Below are 12,364 nucleotides of genomic sequence, written 5' to 3'. Positions count from 1 at the left end.
ACAGAGAATGTCACTCTGAAGAGGCCAGTGAAGTTGGCTCCTCTGGACATCCCAGTGGAAGTGAAAGAGGCCCAGCTTCAAAGGATTATGAGCATCCAGAGAGAAGCCCAAATGGCTGCTCAGAAGCTGACAGTTATTAACTCCATCAGCAATGAACCCCATGTGAAAAGGGTAAAGAACCTGGCTCAGGGGGAGCTGGAAAACCTTCAAAAGGTAAAGCTGAGTGAGAAGGCTGCTCTGGAGGATAAAGATGATCCCCTACCCCCTAAAAGCAACAAACCCCTGGGAGAAATCCAAATTGTTTTGCCTCCAGAGACAACCTTTAAGTTGACTAAACAACCGGGTGTTGAAGAGGCTCCCAAGACACTCTATAAACCATTAATCCCCACTGTCCAGATATCTGACATGCATGAAGAACCCAACAGCCCTGACAGCACCCCTGATTCTTGCCAGAATGCTTCTCGGCGCCGATTCAGAGTAAGGCACATGACAGAGCAGCAGGAAGACCATGGGAAAGCCAAACCCTTGAAGGTCAGGGATCCAAGTGTGGGAGAAGGCAAGCAGAGATCTGCAGGTCAACGAACACAGAAAACCCTCAGTGATGCGAGCAAGCTCCTTGAAAACGTCACCAAAAAGCAGAAGGAACGGGTAGCAAAGCACAGGGAAATGGATGAAGCCTCTTTAGTGAAGAGGCAGTCTACTCGAAGGATGGCCTTGGGAGACATCATCCAGGTGGATGAAGACTGAATATCGGGCACCATGTAATGCATAGGAGACTTAGATGCAACAGCTACCCAGTAGATGATCTTAGATAGACTGGTTAGACAGAAAAATGTCTGGAGATGTTACTAGAGCACAAAATAAAAATGAGTTAACATTGTTGAACAACTGACATTTCTGAGATGCTCAGACAAGTGGGCCATAGGGAATATATCCTCCTCTGCTCAACACTAGAAAGGCTGTAGCTACAGTCCTGAGTGTAGCATGGATTATAAGTTTTCATGACACATACGGATCATGCAGAAGAAATATGGAAGGGGATGGCATGGAGGGACCAAGAGAACAACAATAACCTGGAAAATATTGTGGCTGGGGCAAGATGAAAAGGAAAGACTTCATTCGTCCTGAGAATACAGCCCTCCCTCTTTCAGCTGTGGCAAGTTGGTTTCAGAAAGACAAGACTAAAATTTTCTCTATATAAATAGTGGGCGGAAGAAAAAGTAATTAATTTAAGATTTAGCAAGAACATTTATACTTTTAAGGACAATAAACACTGAAGAATGCTGTTTACAGAGATGAGAATCTCTGTCACTGAAATGTTAAATAATACATTAGACAAACACCTGCCAGGGATGATTTCAGATTAATTAAGCCTTCATTCAGATACGAAAAGGGGCATATGATCTGTAATGTCCTTCAGCATTCATTTTCCTGTATTGTATGGTCTGTCTTCTCAGTTATATACTTGCAGGGCTCCTAACCAAGCCATGTAGATCACAAATCTACAATAAATGCAATTTTTCACTTTGCACAATTTCCCTTCATTATCTTACAGATCATGTCAAGATATTCACTGAATCCTTCAGAAGGCTACAGCCAATAGATGACTGCTTCTCCTTGACATCTTCAGGTCTACTTCTCTTTGTTCTTTCCCTGTTTCTCTGGAAAAGGAGGAACAGCTAATCCTTGTATCTTTATTGTTTTGTCTCAAACAGCTTTGCTTGCACTTTTTACCCGTTCATCTTTGGTCACCTTTTAAGATCATCAGCATCTTTTGAAGAATGAATATTATTTTTATGTATCATATGAAATAAACCAAGTATGCACAGTCTCAATTTAGTCTCAGAAATCTTTTTAGGGGCCAAAAAATATTTTGAGGGTTTTTAAACAGCAATTATGACAAACTGCCAGAGATGCTAGCACAGTGCAAATATTGCTAATAAGGCTAACGTGTTATGAGATTTGCTTTGTAAATGACTTCTACAGCAAGAATCAGGATGTTTGCTGTCTTTTGGTAGTTCATCTGTTCGGTTGCTACTTGGATTTTAGTAGAGGTGATCTCCTCTGCTTACCAAGTGATCTTCGAAACTGGGACTTAAAAGAGCAATGGTGACACTTGCTATAAAATTACTAGAGTTGGTAAAAATACATGGATGCCTCTGAAAAGAAAAACCAGCAGGTGGCTTGAAACAGAGGGACTCAGCCCTTAAATGTGCTGGGGTTGGTGGGAGAAGAAAAAAGAATGAAGAACATTCATTATAGAAAAGAGGTAAACCTACATAGCCAAAGACAAGGTCTTTGGTCAAGAGAAGGTCTTGAAAATAAGTTAGCATTATTCTGCATTCCATTATTTGGAAAAGCATTTCCACTTATTGGAAAAGTGCTAGAAGGTTAATGTGAATTCTGGGAAATTTACCATCCATGTGATAGGGGAGAAGTTTGATTGGTAGTTTATTCAATGTTCTTTGAGAAGAAGAGAAAGAAAAAAGAAAGATATAAAAAATTCAGTGGAAGCTGAAACTTGAGAAATTCATACAGGAACTGGGTGTAGCATTTTAAGTCAGGCTACTGTCTGACATAAATGCATGTTGTCCTGGCTCTTTGCTACCTTAGAACTTCCCACCATCCTCAAACAGTAGCGCAGTGACCTAGAACAGAGAATTTTACATAACAAATTCCCCAAAAGATGAGTTTTCAACCAGTCTTTATCTATTGAATGGCTTCAGTAATGCTTGTGTCAACATGAAGGAGGTCAGAACAGAGAAGCACACACTCATTCTGGTGAATAACTGCACTTCTGTTTTGTTAAAGGCAATAAACTACCATATTAAAGCACTAAGGGACACAATGGGCTCTGTGACGTGATACAAATACTTTAAAAATTCAGGCTTCATCCTTTGAATTCTGTATACTGAGGAATAATGGTGGCTTTGGTATAGAAATGCCTGGCCAGTATTAGCTAGAAGGGCAGTTTAGGGAATGTCATGTTCCATTCCCTCGTCTGAATCTGTGCATCCTTCCGCTCTGCTATTGTTATAAAATGGAAACACAGAATCATAGAACAGTTACGGTTGGAAAGGACCTTAAGATTATCTAGTTCCAACCCCCCTGCCATGGGCAGGGACACCACACATTAAACAATGTCATCCAAGACTTTGTCCAACCCCTTTAACATTGCCAGGGATTGAGCGTTCACAGCATCCTTGGATAATCTATTCTGGTACCTCATCACCCTCACAGGGAAAAACTTCTTCCTTATATCCAATCTAAACCTCCCTGTTTCATTTTTAACCCATTACCCCTTGTCCTATCACTACAGTCCCTAAAGAAGAGTCCCTCCCCAGCATCCTTATAGGCCCCCTTCAGATACTGGAAGGCTGCTGTGAGGTCTCCACGCAGCCTTCTCTTCTCCAGGCTGAACAGCCCCAACTTTCTCAGCCTGTCTCCATACAGGAGGTGCTCCACCCCCCTGATCATCCTCGTGGCCTCCTCTGGACTTGTTCCAACAGTTCCATGTCCTTTTTATGTTGAGGACACCAGAACTGCACACAATGCTCCAAGTGAGGTCTTACGAGAGAAGAGTAGAGGGGCAGGATCAGCTCCTGGTCTGCAAGCTCACACTGCCTGCTCATGTTAAGTTTCTCACCAACCAACGCCCTCAATTCGTTCTCCGCAGGGCTGCTCTGAGTCAGTTTTCTGCCCAACCTGTAGGTGTGAAATCTATATGCTTATATGTTATAAATCTATTCAGTCAGGAATGTGACAATAATCACATTTTCAATAACAGAAAACTGTATCAATGTGGGAGCATCAGGGGATCTCTCATATTTATCTAAACTGTTAGATGTTCCCAAAATGTTACCTTTTGCTAGTAAAATAGGTGTGACTCGGTGTTATCTATGCTTGCTAGGGTATAAAGTGAGTAATGAAAAATGAATCCTGTGCACACATAAAATATCCTTTACAGGGTAAATGCAATTTCAGAAGAATCCCATTGAAAAAGCAAGATTAAGTGAAAACAAGGATTTTTGCTAGAGAACTCTGGCCACATCAAGGTGGGTATCACAGAGGGGAACCAAGCTCTGCTTCCATTTACATGCTGCATGTAAAGCATCGCTCCCTGAAGTCAATTCAGTTGCTTTGTCTTCAGATCCAGATGAGAAAACTCTGACTCAGTAATGTGTTTGAACTGGGGATGACACACTCAGTGAAGCTGAGATCTAATTGAGCCATAAAAGCATTCTCAAATACTGAATTCAAAGGAAAAAATTTAGCAACTAAATAATGAAGTGGATCCATTCTTATGTAAATAAATTTCTTAAAGGAGTAAACACTGTTTTAATACATGTATCTGTCCAGCAGGTGGTTCCAAGAAAAAACCTCTTTAATTGCCTATTGCACTTTTCTGCCTTTGCTTCCAATGTTTCTGCAACTAAAAAAAACAGGGTAATTTCTTTTCTGAATTGCAAAATCAAGCTTCATTCCTTCCCCCTGGGCTGTGGAAAAGCAGGACACAAATATGGTCTCCATTCCAAAGATTTTTCAGCCTCAATGCAAAATAAAGGGAGAGTGGGTGGACACAACAAACACAGACCGAGTGGAATAGTGAGATCCTTTCCAAATCAGTTATGAGAAAAAGTTGCAGATTAGTGGAACAATTATCTAATTTAAGGAATAGTGCATCTTTCATAAATAGCACTTTCAACCCCCAGAGAGTTTTACAGGCCTCACAGCACAGCAGAATAACACTTCCTGGGATGAGGAGGAAAGGACAAATTCTTGATTGATTCATAGACCTCTAAAGCCAGACGTGGCTCATTGGAAGTGTGAAGAGGACAACCCAGAGATAAACTGGATCCCAATCACGACTTGAAACAGATGGGAACACTATGAAATAGCCAAATGTCTTGGCTGTCCCCTACAGTGTGCAGAAATGTCCCTGGAGACACTGCCTGGGTGTTTGCTTTCAGTCCTTTCTGCTTTCAGCCTGCAGCAGGAAAACTCAGTCTTGGATGGAAAGCAACACAAAAGAGAAGAGATTCAGAAAAGCTTTTAGAAGTGAGGACCTGGAGCAGCAGACTAAGATTGTTTTTATCCTCCTTATTACATATTATTATAGAATCATAGAATAGTTAGGCTTGGAAAGGACCAGTTCCAACCCCCCTGCCATAGGAAGGGACACCTCACACTAAACCAAGTCACTGAAGGCTCTCTCTGTCCAACGTGGCCTTGAACACTGCCAGGGATGGAGTATTTACAGCTTCCTTGACCAACCCATTCCAGTGCCTCACCACCCTTACAGTAAAGAACTTCTTCCTTATATCCAGTATAAACTTCCTCTTCAAGTTTGAAGCCGCTACTCCTTGTCCTATCACTACAGTCCCTAATGAAGAGTCCCTCCCCAGCATTCTTATAGGCCACTTTCAGGTACTGGAAGGCTGCTCTGAGGTCTCCACGCAGTCTTCTCTTCTCCAGGCTGAACATCCCCAACTTTCTCAGCCTATCTTCACACGGGAGGTGCTCCAGTCTGCTGATTAGATTCTCTTTACAATTGCCCTTACAATGTCAGGGCAATTGCTATATCAATGTTGTGGAGAATTATAGGAATTGATAATGTAATCATCAACAGACTGGTGGAGGGGAAAAATAAGAACCAGAAACATGGAACCAAGAAAGTCTCCGTAGACTGTTCTTACTCTGAGTGCCATTCATACATGCTGCGAAACTTTCCCTGTCTCTTCTAATTGTGAAGACTGGAATTTTTAACAGTCTCAGGCAAAGTCTGTGCAAATCTGGAGGAGCCTGAGGCAGGCCCACTAATAATGAATCAAAAACTCTGCACTGGACTCTGTTCGTGGAGTGAATCACAGGGAGCAGGATCCCACACTAGAGTCTGTAATCCCATTGATGCTGACTGACTTGGAGCTTAAGCAGTAGTAAGGTACTTTCCACAAGAGCTCAGCAATTAGCAGCAGTAGGGAAAATACTGTTATTCTGAACTGGGATTTCTACTTGTTAGTGTGGGGCTGGGAGAGTTTAAACACCAGCTCTGATTTCTCCTGCTCACCTGGGCACATTAAACCTCTTGGAAAGCAGCCATAAAACTTCAGGAATGAGCTGGCACCATGCTTGCCTTTGGGATCAATGTGCTAATGCTCTTAGGCCGTTTGTACCAACAGGTTGCCTTAATTCTCAGTTTGTGAGAGGCATGATTTTAAACATAATCGTTTCCTCTGAATATTCACCGAGGGCCTGGGGATGACAATGCTTTCAGCAACTGCAGCAGGAATGTCAACAAAAGCAGCAGTGCTGGAAAATCATTAGCAGAGAGTATTTTTAACTTTGTTCCTTGGGTATGTAGGCTTCTACACTGGGCAGGCTGCTGACACTTCCTCTGTCTCCAGATATTTATTGTAGCAGCAGAAGCTGAAATTAGTTCAGTTAAAATAAAGGATGTGTGGAGCCTCCAGTTAAACCCAGAAGCAAAGCCAAATGATGAGATGTTAGAGGTACAAAACATAGAATGCATTTTTCTTCCTTATATTTCTTTTCTTTCTAATTCCTGTGGGAAATAGGAACAGAAGCCCTGAAAGCCCTTTTGAGTGTTTCTGGCCCAGTAAGGAATAGAACACAGCACGCAAGCCCCTTGTGAAAGAATCTGCTGGGTTTTCAGAGCAAGAAAGATCCAAAAAGCCCAATAATGTTGAGAGGAGCAAAGAGCGCATGAGGTCATGGTGTGACCAAGACTTTCTATTTGATTTTGTAGTCAATGGGAGTCTATCAGCAGGACTTCAGTGAATTTCTGAGGCAATCTTTTCTCTTTAGGCCTCCTGCAGCTACATCTATCCAACTCCTGATGGACACCTGATTTATTCTAATAGTACTACACTGTATGTTGGAGATGAGTCAAGCGCACAGTGAGAGATATTTCAGCTCAGACTGGAGGCACTAAAAACACCTCAAAAGCAAAACTCCAGAAGTCCTAGGTGAAATCCACTCAGGTTGTAAAAGCAACATCCTCAGATTGTAAAAGCGACATCCTTAGGCTGTAAAAGCTACATCCTTTCTGGACTCCTGACTTCAGGTGACTTGACTGAATTGTTTGGCTAGTGTTTGCTTTTTTCCAGGCTGCGCGTTTTAAGATGTACACACAGACTTAGCATGAGAATGTGTTCTTGATTACAGATCACTTAATGAAGAAGGAAGTATAGAGGAAGTATAGAGGAAGTATAGAGAAAGTATAGAGTAGTTAACTCGCCACAAAATGAAAGATGGGAGGGAGCTTTTTCCCTTATGTTTTCATTTACAGTTTCTATATTGAGATCAAAAAAGGAAGATCACTTACCAATTACCCTCTTCATCAGGGACTGTAGCAATAGGACAAGGGATGATAGATTTAGACTTAAACAAGGAAAGTTCAGGTTGGATATAAGGAAGAAGTTCTTTACTGTGAGGGTGGTGAGGCACTGGAATGGGATGCTCAAAGAAGTGGCAAATGTTCCATCCCTGGCAGTGTTCAAGGCCAGGTTGGACAGAGCCTTGGGTGACATGGTTTAGTGTGAGGTGTCCCTGCCCATGGCAGGGGGGTTGGAACTAGATGATCTTAAGGTTCTTTCCAATCCAAACCATTCTATGGTTCTATGATTCTACTGTCACAGGAAAAATAGACTTGAAACAGGGAAAATTAAAGTAGATTCTCATAGTAAGAAACAAAGACAACAAGAATTAAACAACATCTTCTCCCCGCCATACGGTCTTTCCCAGGCCCAGCTTCATCCCTTTGCTCCTGAATCCTCTCCCCACAAGGGTGCACACAACTCTCCCTAGGAGGCAGTGGAGCTGTGTGTATGATGCTTTATTCGGTGGAATATGGGGATGTATGTGTGATCATGACAAGGGAAGTCCAGGGTGCTAAAGGAATGTCCAGGAGAGGCTGTGCTTTGCAGGACATTTATTTTAAGTGTGCCTAGATTATGTTTCATTTAACTTCCACCTAATTCATGGACAACAGATCAAATCTCTTGCTGTGTCCATCTGGAGTGTCAGGTCTATTGTCCCTGGAGAAGTGTGGTTGATATTGACAGACTATGTTTAAGTAGCCATTGTGTTGCTTCTGTTACATCTATGGGACAAGTCTTGATTCCCTTCATGTAACACTGAGCCAAACACAGAGTCACAGCCTGGGAGAGACTTCAGGAGCTCTGCAGACCAACCTCCTGCTTCAATCTGGGACAACGCCGAAGTCAGACCAAGCTTGGGACTTCTTTCAATTGGGTGCTGTGGTGGGTTCATCTGGCCTCAGGGACATAGGAAATCCCCCCCTGCTGCGGTGTGGGGCCCTCCCCGAGCTGCAGGGGGGGTCTCTGCTCCCGCGGGGTCTCTGCAGGGCTGAATGGATCCCTGCTCCGGGCCTGCAGCACCTCCTGCCCTCCTCCTCCTCTGCCCTTCCTTAGGGTCCCGCTGCTGCTGCTCCCTCCTTGGCTTCCTCCTCCTCTGCCTGCGCCGCCTTTGGCCCTGCCTGGAACCTGTTTTCCCCCCGGCGCCCCACGCTTGGCTGGGGGGCTCAGATGTGTCCTGCGCTGGGGCAGCTCCGGCCTCTTCTCACAGAGGCCGTCCTTCAGCACCATGGCCAGCGCCTAGGCGCGGACATCCCGTACACCCAGTACCTCCCAGAGGTGTCCCAGGACGCTCACAGGGATGGCAGGGACCATGCTCTGCATTCACTGTCTTTCCAGGGGCCACTTTGTCCCTGATCTAGTCACCCCACCAGCAGAACAATCTCTATATCCAGAGGCAGCCAAATGTAAAGGCACATTTAATAAGTTCTCACTCACAACAACCCAAGACTGCTGCGTTAGGAGCAGAGATGTGGAAGATTTCTTTATGTTTCCTCTTGAAAGTGAGCATCCTTTTTTATGTCTATAATTCAATTAATATTTTTCCATCACCTAGTTTCCTGCCTTCATCATTTTCTCATTTTAGAGACCTGTCAGTGGAATGTAATGAAAATGTAAGCAAGCCAGTGTTGTGCAGGAGAGAAGTAAACTTTGATGTTAAGTTAAAGATCAGAGTTTGAGGTCTGGGTGCACTTCCAGTGGTAATTCACTTGGCAGATCAACCAGTTTGTCCTATCATCAAGCTGTCATTTTTAAGCACTGCTGCACCAGGTTACTGCCAGACACTATTAAGCAAGTCATTATTATTTCAGCTCCATTAGCTATCAGGATACACCTCTCTACACAAGTAAAGATGTTCATCAGCTTTGCCTTGAAGCACTGTATTCAGCCTTTTGCTTCTGATAAATAGCTTCCTGCAGCATTACTAAGTATCAACTCAAACTACGGGGCATAAAGCAGAGCATTCTTAACCTGATCCTTCTTCATCTGACCATGGTGGCAAGTAGTGAAGACAAGCTTGGGACCAGGAGCTACAGATTCCATCAGGAAAAGAATAAAAACACAGTCCTAGTTTCCTAGGTGAACATGGTTATCAGTTCATTCCATTGCCTCCTTCTTCCTCCTTTAGTTACATTTGAAAACAGATTACATAGAATCATAGAACAGTTTGGGTTAGAAGGGACTTTAAAGCTCATCTGGTTCCAACCCCCTGCCACGGGCAGAGACACCTTCTACTAGAGCAGGTTGTTCCAAGCCCTATCCAACAAGCTTGAGCACCTCCAGTTATGAGGCATCCACAGCTTCTCTGGGCAACCTGTTCCAGTGACTCATCACCCTTATAGTGAAGCATTTCTTCCAGTTCAAAACCATTCTCCCTCTTCCTATCATTACATGCCCTTGTAAAAAGTACCTCTCTAGCTTTCTTGCAGGCCCCCTTTAGGCACTGGAAGCTGCTCTAAGGTCTCCCTGGATCCTTATCTTCTCCCAACTGTCTTAGCCTTTCTTCATAGGAAAGGTGCTTCAACCCTCTATCATCTTCATGGGCTGCTCTGGACTTGGTTGAGCAGGTCCACATCCCTCTTGTGTTGTTGCCCCAGAGTTGAACACAGTTCTCCAGGTGGGGTCTCATGAGGGTGGAGTAGAGGGACAGGATCACCTCCTTTGACCTGCTGGTCACGCATCTTTTGATGCAGGCCAGGAATGGTTGGCTCTCTGGGCTGCGGGCGCACACTGACAGATCATATGGAGCTTCTCATCAAGCAGCACATGCTGTGTCGGTTCACATGCTGTGAAGACACTTAGATGCCTGTGGTATTTGTCACTTGGCCCTAGGATCAGACTTGGAAATGCACTCCCATTTTGGTAGAGGTAGCCAAATCTGCTGGGCTTCAGGACCCAAAGTTTCCTCCTCCCCATAGCTTTGAGGCTGCTGCAGCTGTGTGTTCCCAGGTCCAGCCTGGGGTGAGGCTGTGCATGTGATCTCATAAACACACACACACATTCACACACACTACTGACTCCACATATGCTCAGACACACAGAACAATGCTGCTTTTATTGTTTTATTGACATCCACATGAAAAAACCAAGCACTCAGAGAAACATGAGGAATACGGCTCAAACTTCTCCTCCCCTCTGGCTGATCAGGATTGAAGGCTTCTGTGGGAATCATAGAATAGTTAGGGTTGGAAAGGACCTTAAGATCATCCAGTTCCAACCCCCCTGCCATAGGCAGGGATGCCTCACACTAGACCATGTCGCCCATAGCTGCCCAACCCGGCCTTGAACACTGCCAGGGATGGAGCATTTACCACTTCTCTGGGCAGCCTGTTCCACAGAGAAGTAAAGAACTTCTTCCTTATATCCAACCTGAACTTCCTGTGTTTAAGTTTAGACTCATTGCCTCTTGTCCTATTGCTACAGTCCCTACTGAAGAGTCCCTCTCCAGCATCCTTTTAGCCCCTTCTAGATACTGGAAGGCTGCTATGAAGTCTCCATGCAGCTTCTCTTTTCCAGGCTGAACAGCTCCAACTTTCTCAGCCTATCTTCATATGGGAGGTGCCCTATTCCCCTGATCTTCCTCGTGGCCTCTGGACTTGTTCCAACAACTCCATGTTCATCTTATATTGGGGACAGCAAAACTGCACACAGTGCTCCAAGTGGGGTCTCACGAGGGCAGATGTGGGTCTCTCCAGCTGCTGTTCTGGAGCCTTCATTCTGTGCTATTTCCCAGTCCCTGACCATGGCCTTCTCCAATAGCTGGCATGCAGGCCTTTTATTCCAGTCTCCAGTCAGTCCACCTTGCAGCTCACTAGCATTGACACATGCTTAGAATAAAAAGGGTAGTTGGAAACAGGATTTCATGAGGATATAGGTTATGCTGTAGTGATTAAGCACTGTCTATGCAGTGAGATGAATCTACTGACCAGCAACATGGTAGCACAACTCCAGCTCCTTTTCCCTGCTCTTGTTTCTCCCCAGATGATCTCAATCCCATCCTTTCCCCAACTTCGGTTCTTCCTCTAAATATCCCATCATACATTTTGCACAGTTCTATAATACCCTTAAAACCTTCCATCCTAAATTTTACGCAATCCACAAATTCTCTTCCCATGATAAGTTCTGTACCTGTTTAAGGCAGTAAATTCTTCAGGTGACATGGCTTTCTGGGGAAGGAATGTCATTGGCTGGCTCCTCCTGCTGGGTTCCACACCAGGATAATGTTCTAGTCCTTCTCCTCTGAAGGTCTGAGAGGCAGCTGGTTTCAGCGTTCCAGTTTTCATTGGTTAGGTTTTCACCATGCAGATGTATGGTGAATCTATGCTTAATGTTTTCTGCTCTATCCCTGCTCATCACATTTCCATCTCTGTCAGCCTTTAATGCTTTTCTAACGGCCTATTCTTAAGGGGTCTCTGTCTCTTTCATCACTTTCTTTACCAAACTGCTAATTTTTCATAAAGTTTGATGGAAAAATTGGATTTTCTTTTCAAACATCATCAAGGAGCTCCGGCCTGTAGTTATTGCAGCACTACTCCAGCAGATGGCTGGCTTCTGTCAGGAATAAAACTCTCCCAAGGAAAGCACATCGTGCGTTTGCAGAAAAGAGCTGAGATCGATTTCCTTTGGCTATTGATTAACACAGCAGCTCTCTTTCCACTTTGGATTCGTTAATGAAATTCGAAATAAAAACAACCCTGTGCAGTTCAAGGAGGACAAATACGACAAAGTAACTGGCTGACATGAAAAGATTCACTATCCCCTAAAGAAAAGCTGCTGCACTCAATTCTTGGTTCAACTCTCCTTTTCATGAACTGGTAGTGCTAATGTATTTAACACTTTTATTCTGGATTGACTCCTTTCAGGTCATGCTGAAAGTGTTGTTCCCTTCCCTAGAACCAAAGGGAAAAGGCTGAATGTATTTAAGCAAAGAGATTCCATTTGTCTCAGTAGGAGAGCAGAAGCTGAAA

The sequence above is a fragment of the Psittacula echo genome (assembly GCF_963264785.1).
Source record: "Psittacula echo genome assembly, chromosome: 2".
Taxonomy (NCBI): Eukaryota; Metazoa; Chordata; class Aves; order Psittaciformes; family Psittacidae; genus Psittacula; species Psittacula echo.
Note: the sequence above shows the minus strand (reverse complement) of the source record.